Source organism: Notechis scutatus, chromosome 4 (assembly GCF_049901735.1).
Source record: "Notechis scutatus isolate UNSWTSFEM ecotype Mainland chromosome 4, rNotScu1.2, whole genome shotgun sequence".
Classification (NCBI taxonomy): domain Eukaryota; kingdom Metazoa; phylum Chordata; class Lepidosauria; order Squamata; family Elapidae; genus Notechis; species Notechis scutatus.
In genome coordinates, this window is record NC_142012.1 from 80,556,204 (window position 1) to 80,573,244 (window position 17,041).

The window sequence follows — 17,041 nt, forward strand, 5'->3', positions numbered from 1 at the left end:
GACATCACCCTGCCAACAAAAGTGCATAGAGTCAAGGCTATGGTTTTCCCAGTTGCAATGTAGGGCTGTGAAAGTTGGACCATAAGGAAGGCTGAGCGCCAAAGAATGGAGGCCTTTGAACTCTGGTGCTGGAGAAGACTCCTGTGAGTCCCTTGGACTGCAAGGCCATCCAACCGGTCAGTCCTAGAGGAGATCAACCCTGACTGCTCTTTAGAAGGCCAGATCCTGAAGATGAAACCCAAAGACTTTGGCCACTTCATGAGAAGGAAGGACTCCCTGGAGAAGACCTGAATGCTGGGAACGATGGAGAGCAAAAGAAGAAGGGGATGACTGAGAATGAGGTGGCTGGATGGAGTCACTGAAGCAGTTGGCATGAGCTTAAATAGACTCCGGAGGATGGTAGAGGACTGGAAGGCCTGCAGGAACATTGTCCATGGGGTCAGGATGGATCGGACATGACTTTGCAACTAACAACAACAACCGTAATTTGAAGAAGGGGGAGAAGAGAGCTTAAATGAGTACAACACATGTGAGTGAGAGAATTATAAGAATTTCCTTATTTCACCAAGCCATTCTTGGTGAAATTATTTCACCAAGCCATTCTTGGTGAAATTAAGATTGAATTTTCCCAATTGATTAAAAGTATAGTTGGTATAAATAAATATTCAGCATCAGTTCTGGACAGCAATAATCCAAAGAACCACATGGGGGCAGAAAAACTTTTAGATTTATCTATATATTTTTATTGCTCTCTAGTGGTGAATCGGATATTTACTGTCTGGAACCAGTATCGCTAAACATAAATATATTTGGTTTCCTAGGATGCAATCTAGCTACTGCATTGAATTTAGTGGGAATTTTGCCATGTGGACAGGGTTTCCTCATACATTTGCAGAGATTATTTGGTTGCCATAGAAACCAAAATTGTCAACAATTAGGTATTGGTTCTAAAAACTGACACCCAAAACAGGTATCCAATGAAGTCTCCTGTTCATGTTTGGACCTGTAAGACAAAAGTAGGATGGAAGATAGATGGAGAATGTATGAGAGATATCTTTTTAATCTTTGAAGTAAGTCATCATTATCTTGCATTACATGTTACAGCAACATATATATCTTCTCAGATTGGGCAGAGATTCTGCAGTGAGTGAGAATGGAACAGTCTTCATAAGAAGGTGGGAAGGGTGACAATTTTTCTTTCAAAGTATCATCTTGATACTTTGATAGTTTGCAGAATTGGTTTTTTGGCTCAGTGGTTAAGATGCTGACTCTTAGAGCATTAAAGGTCTACAAATCTATGGCGATTCCAGGTCATGGTTGTCCCAAAGGTGCTTTTTCAAGAGGCAACTGGACTTTCTGGTTTTTATTTGAATTCAATTTCATTTCTCATCCAAGAAATCTTCAGAGTTGAAGAAGCTTCTTGGAAGAGAAGTGAAATGTCTTCAAAGAAAAACCAGATAGTCCAGTTGCCTCTTGAAAAAGCACCTTTTCAAAATTAAAGTCTACAGTTTGGCTGTTTGAGACCTGAGTGCCATGAGACAGAGTGAACTCATGTTTTTGCCTCAGCTCCTGCCAACCTAGCATTTCAAAAGCATGCAAATACAAGTAGACGAATAGGTACCACATGTAAGCACATGGGAAGGTAACAGCATTCCATGTTTCGCTGTATGCCTCTGTGCTGCGGTGTGATGTCATGCTTGCCACATGACTGGAGAAACATCTCCAGACAATGCTGGCTCTCTTTGGTTTAAGGAATGGGAGATGAGTACTGCCCCTTAAAGTCAGTCACAATTGGCAGAGTGAAAACCCACAGGAACACCTGTTTTTAATACCATGTAATTTTGTTGCAGGGTGCAATCTGGGTCTGAAACTGGGCACCAGGGTTTTTGTTATCGGAGCTTTCAGATTCTTTCTGGAACTCATTTTCAGGGAGCTTCTTTCTAGCAGAGTGTGTGCTGTTCTGTGTGTGGATATATATTGTGCCTATGGCATGTGGCTTTTTAGATGTTGATTAGGGTGAGTTGACGACTGGCTTTTAAGTTGTTGGCTGTCATTTGCTTGTGCTGCCCAGCCCTCACCTTCTAAGTACTTGATAGGCTGATGGTAAGTCAGCCCTCCTGTTGACTGACAAGGGCCCCATTTCTCAGGCTTCAATGACTTCCTTGGCTGTTTTGTGCCTGCTCGTCCAACAATCTTAGTAGCTGCAAAATTGAATGTGTGTCCTTATTCATTGCAGTATGAAGCTACTAATGAGTTTGGATCTCCTCGTCTGACTGCTCGCTTGTGTTGTCGCTTGTTGGGGTTGCCACCAAGAAGAGGGAGTCAAGTTATTCTCCTGCCTGAGCAGGGGATTGGACTAAAAGGCCTTCAAGATCCCTTCCAACTCTATTATTCTCTTCCCTTCTCCTCTCCGCTCCTCTACTGTGCCTTCTCTTCCCTTCTCTACTCTTCTCTTCCCTTCCCTTCTATTCTATTCCTCCCCGTCTGGCATACAGTCACTATGTATCCTACCTACTGGTTAGCTTCCTCCCCATATGTCCTTGGCTCCAATAGAAGATAATATCTGTAGCTCAGGGTTGAACTGAGGAGTTCTTGTTGCTCTCTGAGCTTGGTTGCTTTCTTGCAGATGTTCCATTACCCAACTAGGTAACACCTTCAGTACATCAAACTCAAAGGGCACGAAAGATTCCCCAGTTAGGTGGCCATTGGTCAACTCACCCCAAGGACCACCCTCATTGAGACAACCAATGCCATTCAATTGCAAAGGTCACTCTGATAAGAGGACAAGCTTGCTTTTACCTCCTTACTATTCGGTGTTCCTTACTAATGGTTTTATGCAAGCAGTTTTAGTTCTGTTTGGAATACCACTATTGTTTGCCCTGGGCCAGAACCATAAATAGAGAGCCAAGTTTTCAAAGAAGGATAATTAGAGCTCTTCATTTCTATCTTGACAGAAATGACAGTTGATTGTCCCAAAGGTGCTTTTTCAAAAGGGCAACTGGTAATTGTTGGTAGGCCTGTGTGAGGTCTAATTTTGCGAAGATCTTTTCCCCCCAAGGGAATGTAATAAATGTTGTACCACTGGGACAGGGTATGCGCTTTGTTGGAGCGCATGGTAAAGGGTTGTTTTGTAGTCTCTGCAGATGCACACAGACCCATTTGGTTTGACTGGCGTGACAATTGGGGTTTCCCACTTTGCATGGTCAATGGGTTCCAGAACCCCTTATGTGATGAGTTTATCCAATTGCTCATCGATCTTTGGTTTGAGTGCAAAGGAAACCCACCTCGCCTTTAATCTTATAGGGGTTATGGTTGGGTTTAGATTAAAGGAAATAGGGGACCCCAAGTACTTGCCCAGATTTCCATCGAATACATCTCGGAATTCTTCCATCAGGGTCTCCTCCCAATCCATCTCAATGATGTTGTTTATTCCTATGACTTCAATTCCCAATGGTGCAAACCATTCGAGTCCCAATAGGCTGGGTCGGTTCCAGTCTACTATAGTTAGCAGTAGGACTCTGGTGTATTTTTTGAATGTTACTCTGAATTGTCCAGTACCCACTATGGGAATTTTGTTTCCCTGGTAGTCTTTCAATGTTAGCATTTGTCTTTCGAGTCCTTCCTGGCTTATGTCTGGTATCAATCTTTTTATGGTGTCCCATGATACCATTGATAAATATGAGCCTGAGTCCACTTCCATCCGGCAAGGCTGGTCTTCTACGGTGACCTGGATGTGTATTTTCCGGGCGTTTGTCGTGTTTGAGTGTCTGATGGTCACCATCTAGTGTGTTTCATCTCTTCCGTTGGTGGCCTCTTTCCCTCACCTGTTTCGGGTGTCTTGGTTCCAGCGGCTTCCTCCCCTATCTTGGGGGGGGAGGTGTTCCATCTTTTTCTGGGGACGTTGTTCTTCCATGCTCGGCAGGCCCTTGCAATATGTCCCCACTGTTCACAATGTCAGCATATTGCATCTAGGAAACGGCACTCTGAATGTGGATGGTTCCCCTTGCAGCCGACACAACGGAATTCTTTCCTTTTTCTGTTTCAGCCACTTCTGCTATGTTCTGAATGGAGTTGATTTACCCCCTCGTCTTCCTCTTCACCTTCCGATGCAGACTCGATGTCCTCATGATGGGTCGGGGTGGTGTTTTTTGGTGAATCTGATGGCGCTTTATTCATTTTCTGCATGGTGGCCGCCGATTTCTGGGCTGCTTCTGCTACAGTGGCCTCTTCTATTGTTTCTTTGAGTGTTGGGTTTCGTTAATAATCTGCCCTGCAGTGTTAGGTCTCTCAGTCCCAAAACTACTTGATCTCTCACAGCCTCATCCATGTTTAGGAATTTGCATGCTCCGGCGATGTCCCTCAGGGTTGCGATGAAATCGCCGATGCTCTTGCCTTCTTTTTGATCACACCGATAAGATTCGTGTCGTTTGATGAGGCAGAATACGGTTGGTGTGTAGTGAGCCCTCAATATCCTCTCCAGGTCTGGCCAGGCCATCATTTTCACGTTGGTTGGCGCCGCCAACACTTTGGCCATTTTGAATACGGTAGGACTACAATGTGTAAGGAAGACGGCTCTCTTCCTGTGTTCTGAAACATTCTTGAGGTTGTTCCCTTCAAGGAACATGAGGAATCGATTGATGTATGATTCCCAATCTTTGGTTGTTGGATTGAATGGTGCAGGTGGCATGTTGTTTCTGCCCATCTCGTCTCGATGTATTGCCGGTGTTCCTCGGTCGCCATGTGCTCACTGGTTCCCTTTGTCTCAGTATCCCACCTTCGTTGTCAGTGTTAAATCACAGGTATGAGACTCTTGGAGCCAGCGTAGTAACCAGTCATCTTTATTTCTACCTAGAACTGACTGCGGAAGAAACCACGGCAGCCCTTTTACAGTCGGTCTGCTCGTGGCTGTGGCCAGTGACGGCTCGTCGAATTTCCCACCACTGCAGACCAACCAATCACAAATAATACATGCTTTGTGGACCATACTTGAAAAAAACATCAGGACCTGTTTTGTTTTGTTTTTTTTCCCTCTCTCCATCTCTGTTTCTTTTTTAAAAATCCATCCTTCTTTCTTCTCTTTAGCCCGGAGCAGGAACTTCCTTCTTTCCTCATCTGCTTTGATGGAGTCTCTTATTATGGAAAGGAGTGGGCAGAAACTGGCACTATCATTTCTTTTCTTCTCTTTGTCTCTCTCTCTCTCTCTCTCTCTCTCTCTTTTTTTTTAAAGGAAAAAAAAACTTTGCAGTCCCTGGCAGAAATGAAAATAATTAATTAAACGAACAAACAAACAAACAAATCGTCCAAACAGCTTCAGCTCCTGTGGCAAAACCCCAGTCTCTGGCAGCTGACTGTTTTTGCTTTTTCTCACCTCTAAAGGGAATCAATACGACTTTAAACTGATTTCCCCCATGGCTACTATTCTTGTGTAGCAGGCCTGTCACTGCAGCCATTCCATTAGCTCATCATTCCTACAGTCCTACCTCCTCTCTTTCCTTCCTCCTCCCTTCCCCAATGCCAGCCAGTCACACCCAGCCTCTCCTGCTTGTTTTCTCTGCTACTGGTACAAACGCATTCAGATTATTTTCTTTTTGTGTGTGTTTTACACCTCCACATTCATTCTTTATCTTCTTTTTCTCCTAGTGTGCTCTCACAAATGCTGGGTGCAAATTAACATTGCTAGATAACAGAGTTACAGAAGCTGGAAGGGGCCTTGGAGGTCATCTGGTCCAACCCCTTGCTCAAGCAGGAAACCCTATATCATTTGGTTTTCCAGTCTCTTTGTAAAAAAAAAACCTCCAGTGATGGAGCATCCATAACTTCTGGAGGCAAGTTGTTCCACTGATGAATTGTTCACACTGTCGGGAAATTTCTCTTTTTTTCTAGGTTTGATTCTCTCCTTCCTTTCCATCCATTGCTTCTTGCTGTGTCCTCAGGTGCTTTGGAAAATAGCTTGACTCCCTCTTCTTTGTGGCATTCCCTGTGATATTGAAACATGGATCCGTTCAATGGTTCACCTAATCCAGCATTTTCCTTCCAATAATCCATGGATATTATTTTGGAAAAAAAAATTGCAGACAATGCTCCAGACCAACCCAATCTCGGACATTACAAAGCTGTAAAGAGCTCATAGCCATCAACTCCTGCCTTCTCCGTACAATTAAAACAAGAATGGGAACTTCTCTAAATCAGAAACAAAGCTGGTGGAAATAGAACACAAACACAAACAGAACACATTGATGTTCCCTTGATGTGAAATGTTTTCCTTAGGGAACTAAAGTGGAGATTATCTGATTGAATTTCTAGTGAATAGAACTGTATGGATAGAAGAGAATATTGGTGTCTCAGGGCTGAACTGTGGGGTGCTTAGGGCTTTCTTCATTGGGATGTTTCCTTGCAGACATTTCATTACCCAACTAAACAACATCATGAATCTGAAAGAAAACAACCGAACTCAGATGTCTTGCAGATATTTCATCATGCAACTACCCTGTTTCCCTGAAAAAGTGATGTATCCTGAAAGTAAGTCCTAGCTTGATTTTACACATGCATCCAATATAAGCCCTACTGCCCCCCCAAAAGCCCTAATCAAGATCCCATCCACTCCAGAGTGGAAAGAAGCTAAAAATTAAGCTAGGGTAGGGATGGGGAGTGGAGCTGCCCTACTACTTTCCTTTGGACAGTTATAGCCAGGCCTTGCACACTCCAGCACCTGCCTTGCTTGTCCATTTCTTCTTCAGCCAGCAAGGCTTTCCTAAAGGCCTCTGTAGCTGATAACAGAGCCCTAGATCAATCTGATATCAGTTATCGGCTGCAGAGGCCTTCAGGAAAGCCTTGCCGGCTACTGAAGAAGTTCCTGAAGGCCTCTGACAGTGAAAAGAAGGCCAGGGTTGACACACACAAGTGAGATTAGTCAGTGGATGACATCCCCTGAAAATAAGACCTGGTACCTTTTTTGGTGGCAAAAAATTATAAGACAGGGTCTTATTTTGGGGGAAACACAGTAGGCAATGCAATGCGTGCATCTGCAAGAAAACAACTGAGCCCCAGAGAGCACTAAGGACCTCAGCATAGAACTGGACATGCTGGAGGGTTAATAGGATTTGGAATTAATTCATACAGTGAATAAACAAGTTGGGGGAAACTGGCTTTTATTCAGTTGCTTTCTGTTTTTCAACCTTCCCTATTAGCTTCCGGCTGCTTTGTTGGGAGGAAAGGAAAAGAGTGCAAGCAATTTCTTTCAGTAGAATCACCAATGAACAGATGACATTCAGCTGGTGCATTACTCCAGATTTTGTCATGAAAAGCAAACCAGCTTCAAGTTTTCTTTTGCTTTTTTACACTGTAACCAGACAGGTGCTTTTCCCTTCAACTGGAGCTCTTCTCAGGCTCTGGCATCAGAGTAGTCGAACAATAACTTTGGGTTGGGGCTGTGGCCTTAAAACTTCAGGGAAGTCTACCTTTATGCCTGCCCTGGGCTTTTACAAAAGGACACCTTAATGCTTCTTGACCATTGGTGATCCAGACTTAATCACGAGTATTCCACTCATGGATGAACATTGACAAATATTTGGAGTGGGCTTTTCTCTCTCTTTAAACTAACGGCTTGTGCTGTCGGCATTGGCGGGAAGGTTCTTGGTGGTTACTTGGTTAGGTTGCTGTTTTCTGTTAGCTTGTTTGTCTGAGTTGGTATTGTTGGGTGTTGTTTACTGCTTGATTGTTGATCCAGTGTTAATTCTGGTGTGATTCTCTGTTTATCTGGTGGTTGACTGCTGGTGAAGAAGTATTTTGGCCCTTTGGTTTCCTTTTTGGTTGTCTCTTTTCAATGCTACCTAGATGTTGTTCACAGGGGTGGGATTCAACTGGTGTAACAGCCGGTTTTGGTGAGCACGTGCTTTGCGCGTACACACAGCATTTGAAAACCACCCATATTCAGCTCTAATACTTACTTACTGCTGCAGACCCAGTGAATAAAACAGCTGAGGTGCGGCAATTTGCTGTGCCGTGTGAATCAGCTGAGCTGCAAAACACGGAAATAAAGGGTGGGCTAGAGCAGGGTCGGGTGGGCAGGACCAAATGATTGCTGGAACAACCAAGTCGCCCAAACCGATGCAAACCGGGAGAATCCCACCTCTGGTTGTTCACCTCTACATGCCTGTGTTGAGATGACTTGACTGCTGTGTGAGAAACCAGAGAGCATTATGTTTGATCTGGAATCCCCGGGGCTCTCTGAGTTTGGTTTCTGTGCTCGCAGATGTTTCATTACCCAACTAGCTGACATCATCAATGAGGATTAAGAAGGGTTATCATGTTTGGGTAAGTTTGCTTCTGCAGTTTTTATATCTCACTCTCTTTATTGTTCTACAACTTTCTTGGAAGCCTCTGCTCCAAGGGCATAATGTCATTATCACTGCTTTCCCTTGGGATTGTATCTAGAAGCCGGGGAGGTTTGCAGATCCTTGAACTAGCAATATCTAATTGGCTGGCAATATCAGTATACCAGTACAAGTGAGGTAAAAAAAAAAAAAACATGGTTCAAGATTGTACAGTTAGCATAGAATATATTCTTTCTGTGCTCGTTGTTACCATGTTTCCCGGAAAATAAGACCCTTTCTTATATTTTTTGCCACCAGAAAAAGGCACCAGGTCTTATTTTTGAGGATGTCACCCACTGATTAACCTCACTTGTGCACGTCGCCCCTGGCCTCCTTTTCCCTGTCAGAGGCCTTCAGGAACTTCTTCTTCTGCAGCTGGCAAGGCTTTCCAGATTGATCCAGAGCTTTGTTCTCAGGCCTTCAGGAAAGCCTTGTCAGCCTTGCCAGCTGCAAAAGAAATGGGCCAGCAAGGCAGGTGTCAGGGTGTGTGAGGCCTGGCTATAACTGTCCAAAGATAAGTAGTAGGGCAGCTTCATGCCCCTATCCCCGCCCTAGCTTAATTTTTACCCATCCACTCTGGTGTGAGTGGGGGATCTTAATTAAGGCTTATTTTGGGGATAGGGCTTATATTGGGAGCATGTGTAAAAGTCAAGCTAGGACTTACTTACAGGGTAGGTCATATTTTCAGGGAAATGGTAACTAAAAGAGCTTGCATTTCAACAAAGTTGTCTATCATATGACTGCATTACACTGCAATATAATGGCTTTGGTTACAAGCTACCTAAGTCTTTTGGTCATAAATGAAACCCATCTGAGGTTAATGACTAGGGAGCTTCTGTTATCACTCAACTTGAAATATTAATAAAAATAATTTATGTCATGTGACTGGTTTTTTTTTTTTTTTAACTAGCAGCTTTCAAGATGTTAGCTCAGGATTAGAAAGGACACACATTTATAAATTATTGGCCTAGAGTGCAAAGCCACCATATACTTCAGAGAGCACTTTTCTAGCCCTTTAAATTAATTTATTGTTATTCATTCAAGCTGTCTGCAATGTAAACCGTTGGTTGTAAATTTGTGCCATCGTCCAGCATGCCATTAAACTAAAGTGGGGCCTGTGCAAAAAAAAAAACATAGAATAAAACCTGACAGTGAGAACAATTAGTCAATGGAATGGCTTGCCTTCAGAATTTTTTTGTGCTCCATCACCAGAGGTTTTTAAGAAGAGATTGGAGAGCCGTTTGTCCGGAATAGTATAAGTCTCTTGCTCAAGCAGGAGGTTGGAGTAGAAGACCTACAAGGTCCCTTCCAACTCTGTTATTCTGTTATTCTCACATTAGCCTCATATTGCAATGAGCAAGGACACCCATTCAATTTCGCAGCTACTAAATTTGTTGGTTGAGCAGGGACAAAAATAGCCAGGGAAACAATTGAACCCTGGGAAATGGGCCCTTGTCAGTCAAAAGGAGTGTTGATTTACCACCAGTTACCAGGTACGTAGATGCCAAAGGTGAAGCCACACAAGGAAATAACACCGAACAACTTAATAGCCAGTCGTCAACACTCCAATTAACTAAAAGCCACACACAACCAGACACCACATACTGTAGCCTCTCTCCAGGTTGATTAGTTTCCATCTGTTGCTTCTTCTCCTGCCTTCAGATGCTTGGGAGAATAGCTTGACTCCCTCTTCTTTCTGGCAACCCCTTAGATATTGGAACACCGTGTTCATGTCATCTCTACACATTTATGTGGTGTGCAATGACTTTGTGTAATGAACACAACTAGTACTTTCCCTTGTCCCTTTCCTTTCCATTTATTGACATAATAGGGGTTCTTTAATAGGGGTGGAATCTCCCACACCTATTATGTCAATGTCATATCTGAATAGAGCTTGGCCAATATTTCCTCTTCATTAGCAACTGGCAAAAGTGAATGGAGCCAAATGCCCATTCCTCCCTCCCTCAAAAAGACCTTCTGTTCATTCTTGAGAATGACTTAAGAAACACCTTCAGGCTGTTTGTGGGTGTCCCACCTAAAGTCATCATAACTAACAAACGATTTTACATTTAGCTTGTTTTATTGCAGAAAGATTCCCTTCCTGCAAGTGAACCCCAGTGAATCACAATGCAAACCCACATAAAGGCACATAAACTATAGCATAGGCAGCTCTACCCTTTCCAACAGATTTCATTGCATCTTATGTGTGGCAATGCAGTACTAGCGTAAAACACCCATCTCTTCAATAGAAAGAATCCACTTTCTAGCTCACTGATGGTAAACCTTTTTGTTTTGACTGTGTGTGCCAAAAGCATGCGCGTATGTGCCAACACCCACAATGCAATGTGCCCCATCCCAGTGTGCATGTGTGTGCAACCCCCCACCCCCTTACCTGCACTGTGTATGCGTGTGCCTCCTAGCTGATTTTCAGCCTGTTTGAAGCCATTTTTGGCCTCCCTGAGGTTTGAGGGAAGCCTCTGCAGCCTTTGGAGGCCGGAAAATGGGCCCATTTCAGCACTTCTGGTATTTCCGGAAGGCCCATTTTTCGGCCTCCCGAGGCTGCAAAGGCTTCCGTCGAGCCTCAGGGAGGCCAAACACAGCCTCAAACAACCTCAAACGGGCCGAAAATGAACTGGGAGGTGCACGCATGCACAGTGCAGGTAAGTGTGGCTGAGGCTCACATGCCCGCACAAATGGCACACGTGCCACAGGTTCACCATCATGGTCCTAGCTTGTCATCAAGAGCGACATAGATAACACTTTGATGTGCATATATTAACTATGGTCAGAGTAGGGTGGGATTCTACTGGTTCGGATCGGTTCAGGTGAACCGGTAGTTCCGGTGACCATTTGGTCCCACCCACCCACCCCTGCCCTAGTCTGTCCTTTATTTCCATGTTTTTCAGCTCAGCTGATTCGCGTGACACAGCAAATTGCCACACCTCAACTGTTTTATTCAGTGGGGCTGCAGCAGAAGATAAGTTTTAGAGCTGAAAATGGGTGGTTTTGAAATGTTGTGCACACATGCAAAGCACACACTCACTGAACCAGTTGTTACACCGGTTGAATCCCATCCCTGGTCAGACTATGTATAAATATAACAAGAGAGAGAAATTGGAACTGGTGTTATTGAAACTGCACTTATGAAGTATGAATATAGTTGATTCATACTGTAGGCAGCCATTCAGTTTGGAGAAACTATTCAAAGACAGTTCCAACATGTACAGAAATGTGCACTGACTTCAGGAAGCAGAGAAAACATTAGGAAGAGACTGGTTCCACCCTGACTTCCTGGTTTATAAATTGGGAGGGGAGGGAAAAATACATTCAGGCTTGTGAGTCTCTCTTACACTAGCCTATGTCAATAAAGTATAGTATACTTGTGGAATCTGTTTCCTGATTTGGTCAACCTCAATGGATTGACACATACAATTCTGGGTGGAATTGATCTCCACCCACCCTTGAATTAGCCCTAAACTACACCAGAATGAAATATTCTACTCTCATCGGTGATCCCTCTGTGGTTTCTATCGCCTCCCATTCACAGTCGCTCCCGATCTCATGACTTCAAGTAACAAAGCCAGACAACTTTTTACATACTTTGAGGTTGTCCTTGGATCACGCTGGGAGGAGAAAAATGCATAAGATTACTTTAGCAGAGGCTCAGCTAAGTATGACTTAGATCTGTCTCAGTCATGGGTTGGGAAAGGGTGGATGACAACATCATGGGGAAAAGACCAGATACCATTCAGGATGTGTTTGCATCATGACTGGTGCAAATGGGGACAGGTCTTAAGTAGGATAACATACTTCCAGTCTAACTAGCCACACAGTACACATTTCACTCCCTTACCATCCTTCTCTCTGTGTTACATGATGTCATATGCTGTAGCATCTTAAGGAAATCTCCTCAGTTTGAACATACTGTAGATCTTCTAGTCCAATCTTGAAAGATCTTCAATGCTATTTGTTGCAACAGTTCTACGGCACATGGCTGTTACCTTTCTGGCTAAATGCCTTCAGGGATGGATAGCAGAATAAAAAGAGTTGGAAGGCACAATGGAGTCTTCTAGTCCAGCTCCCTGTTCAGGCAGGACATTTCAGACTATTCAATCTCTTCTTGAAAACCTCCAGTAATGGAGCATTCACAACTTCTGAAGGCAAGCAGTTCCACTGGTTAATCGTTCTGTCAGGAAAATTCTCCTTAATTCTAGGTTGGCTTTTTCCTTGATTAATGTCTATCCATCGCATCTTATTATGCTTTCAGGTGCTTTGGAAAATAGGTTGGCCTCCTCTTCTTTATGGCAGTCTCTTAGATATTGGAACACTGCTCTCATGTCAACCCTAGTCCTTCTTTTCATTAGGTTAGATATACCCAATTCCTACAACTATTATTTGTATGAGCAGTGGTGGCGCAGTGGTTAGAAGGCAGTATTGCAAGCTAATTCAGCTCACTGGCAGGAATTCAATCCTGATCTATTCCCATTGTACTGTGTTATGCCTAAGTAGATTTACCCATGTAGTATGGCTGTAGTGTTATTATTATCCTTCTTATCTATTACACTACGTTCTCTGATGAGCAAAGTCAATGGGGGAGACAGATTTACTTAACAACCTTGTTATTAACATTACCACTGCACCTTATGTGTCCAATCACACTTGGCCAATAAAGAATTCTATTCTATTCTATTCTGTTCTGTTCTATTCTGTTCTGTTCTGTTCTGTTCTATTCTATTCTATTCTACTCTACTCTACTCTACTCTACTCTACTCTACTCTACTCTACTCTACTCAACTCTACTCTACTCTACTCTACTCTACTCTACTCTACTCTACTCTACTCCACTCCACTCCGTCCACTCCACTCCACTCCACTCCATTCCACTCCACTCCATTCCATTCCATTCTATTCCAGCTACTTCTACTGACTACCGACTGCCAGCAGTTCAGCAATTCAAGTCTCACAGGCTCAAAGTTGACTCAACCTTTCATCCTTCCAAGGTCAGTAAAATGAAGAGCCAGGTTGTAGGGGGCAAAATGCTGACTCTGTAAACTGCTTAGAGAGGGCTGGAAAGCACTATGAAGCGATACATAAGTCTAAATGCTATTGCTAGATGTTTAGCCTCCAGTCCCCTAATCATCTTAGGAAAGCACACCGCTTCCTAATGCCATCTGTGTCATGGCGGAAAACTCCTGTTACCTCTTTTTGAGAGCTGAAAACAATAGGTGAACCTGTTGGTCTGGCTGAGCAGGACACCAATCTCCAACCTGGATTCCCTAGGCTATTAACATCTTTGATTCCATTATAATAGTCAGAAATTGTCAGGACCCAGGATTATCAATAGTAAACTGGCTCATGTTAATATTGGCATTGCCGTGAAACTTCGCTAGCATCTTGAGGTTGATTCCTGAAACACACTCTTTCCATTTTGGTGCCAGGAAATGTTAATCACTGCTGTGCCATTTCTTGTTTTCTCTGGTATGGGAGCAATTAATTTATACTGTTTGGGAAAACACTTTCAACATATTTTTTTATTAAGGATCAATAGAAGTCATTCGATATGCAATGAAACCCAGAAAGCTCCTTTTATACATACTGACAAAGTATAGATGTAGTCACAGTCTCTGTTTCATCTTTTTATAATCAAGAAAACAATTAAAAGAAATGCTGGCCTTTGCACTCACTGAAACAATTAGTTATTTTATTCAATGGTAACACAATAGAGGAAGAATGATTGTTCTCGTTGCATGACCCAAGTAATCAATGGCAGATATTCTTTTGGAAAAGGCAGGTCATGATTCTTTAAACTGCATTTCTAAGAAGATGTTTGATTTCTGATAAGTGTCTAGGTGTTAAAGTTCAAACACCTTGGGATGATTAAAGCATGGATATGGTGAATATCCATCTTTGGGGCATCACCTCCAGCCAGAAAGACATAAAAATATACCATAGTAACTGTTCTGACCTAGGCTTCCCCAAAAAGCACTAAGCAGACTTTTTGTCCTGGCAAAATCCCTTTTATCAAACGAAGGTGAATTTCTTGCATTCACATTCAGCCAAAGGCCTGGCAAACAGTCTTTCAAGGATGCAAATAGGAGCACAGACCTATCTAGCCTGAAGAGCTGCCAAGTAAATATTTTCAAACACCGTGCTGACAAGGAAGGACTCTGCACAGGGTCTCTGAGATGCACAGACTTCACACTGCTGCAACAAACGAACAAACAAATTGTTTCCTGCAAAAGCCCCCTCCCTTTTTGCTCCGTTTTTAATCCCTATGGGAGGGGCCATTCACCATTCACCTGTGGCCTTACTCCCACGTCGACCCTTAGTTCGTAATTATTTTTTCTTTTGGCAGCTCTGCGCATGCTCAGGCTGGGAACTGGCTCCAGAAGCTCCCCCACCTCACTGCTGTCTGACTCAGAAAGCAGCTGATAACTTCCAGACTGCCCTGGCCCCATCTCTGCCTCTGATGCAGAGCCCTCGTCCGAGCCTTCCTCAGCCTCCAGGACTGGGCCAGGTTCCTCCCCAACCTCCTCACTGTTCCAACTCTGCTGCCAGCTCCGCTAGCCGCCAGTGGGCCACAACAGTAACTATAAGGAAACCAAATCTTGTGTGCTCTTATTAAATGTAAGTGGGCAATCTTTTTTTTTTTAAGTGCCATCAAGTCTTCATAAAGCCTTAGAGAACACATACAGAAAAAATACAGATTTTCTTCAAGACAATTGCTCCTTCACCTGGTTTTTACACCTCTCGATGATACCTTCATTGTTGTTGGAACTAAGGAATCTTGCCACCTTATTGATATTGCTACAGCTAGGTAGGAGAGAACTAACCTGGAAATAAGGAGAAATTTCCTGACAGTTAGAACAATTCATCAGTGGAACAGCTTGCCTTCAGAAGTTGTGAAGTTGTGGTGCTGCAACATTCGTAATATCGGAACTATGTCATAAATACTTGGAGGGGATTATCACGTAACTTCAAACGGTCACTGAACTGTTGTAACTCGAAGATTACCTGTACATGCAACTAAGAATACTTGACTGTCAATTGAAACAGCAACCATGTGTCAAATTCACCTTGTTCTCAGCCTAACATCTACGTCAAATTTAATCCTACGGTTATTTTGATGTACCTGTCCCTTGCTCTAGCAAGAGCCGAGGGCTTGGAGGTAAAATCAGAATAATGTCAGGATATGGATTAAATTAGGACTGCAATATCTGAGCTACAGATGCTCCCCAAATGGAAGCAAAAGAGTTATATTTCTGCATCTCTCTTCTGCTATTTAGTGATCTTTCGGATTTTTCCAGGCCAAATGTTGTAACCTAGTTAAACAGGACTAGACTAGAGTTTCTCAACATGGGCAGCTTTGAGGTGTGCAGAATTTCAGAATTCCCCAGCCAGCTGGTTTATAAAGTAAGGAATTGCTCAAAATAGAGCTTATTCTGACATAAAAATAATTTAAAATGGCCATATCATAGTCTCTTTATACCTCGATTGTGTTCCTTTTTTAAAAAAAGAATGAGAATACGGCTTATGAAAGGGCAGGCTTAGGGCCACCCGAAGGGTTGATTTGATCTGAATCAAATCAGAATCAAATCAGCCCTTGGAATCGAATGCTCAGATTGACTCTGATGTGATTTGAAGTGTCAAATTGAATCAGGTGTTTCTGAAACCATCCAATATTGGATGGTGCTCCTGGCATTGTGATGTGTCGAACACTCCTTGTAACGTTCCTCTCCCATCTAGACAAAAGCGAGCAGGCATTCAGGGTGTGAAGGTGTCTGTAATATTGACACAAATAGCAAGTTTTCCTTCACAAACCCTGTCTTAGGGAAAGGGCTTGCTCACATTTTTCTGCTAAAATTCATTTAGGCAGATTCAGCTAGAAGAAGGAAAAGAATGAAAGAGATGCTTGCAGTTGTTCCATTGTTCTTGTCTGATTTTCTTTGGATTTTCTAATGAGTCCTTCTATCAGAAGCAAAGGATGATGGACTCCGAGTTCTTAGCAAGAACACAATTTAATGATTAAATGCCCTTAAAGTGAGAATTTTTATTTTGGATTTATTTAAGAAAATTTGTGTGGCTGCCCACTCACATTCAGTGACTCTGGGAGACTTCCTGTGATGATCCGGGGCATGGCACGAAGGCAATACAGCCAGAGAACAGGTATGAGAACAGGTATGAGTTTATTTGCTCTAACTTTGACCCCCAATGTCCCGGTTACTCTCCGACCTGGAGAAAAGCTCTCCCATGAACCTGCAACAGCTTCTGGTTGCAGATGCTCCTATGCTGTAAGCAGAATGACTGCAATCAGTCACTCCAGCAGAGCAAGATAATGAGTCCAATAATTCCAGCAAGGCAGATAAGCACACAGAAGCACGGCAATAATTCACACAGGCAGGAGGTATGCCAGGAATGCAGGTTAAAACTCACAACACTAGATGAATTCTGCATTTGTTCCCGACAAACGCCCCTTCCAATTGCCTCTCCTTTAAACTCCATCCCCAAGTATGCCTTGTGAAGGGAATCGGGGCCCTTTCCTTCCTCGTAAGCCATGCAACCCACGTTGCTCTCTTCTCCATTCCTTCCTGCATGTCCTAGGATGGGGGGGGGGGCTTTGTCTTCATCTGAACCCCGTCTCCTTTCTTCTACCTCTCTCCTGCTCTGCC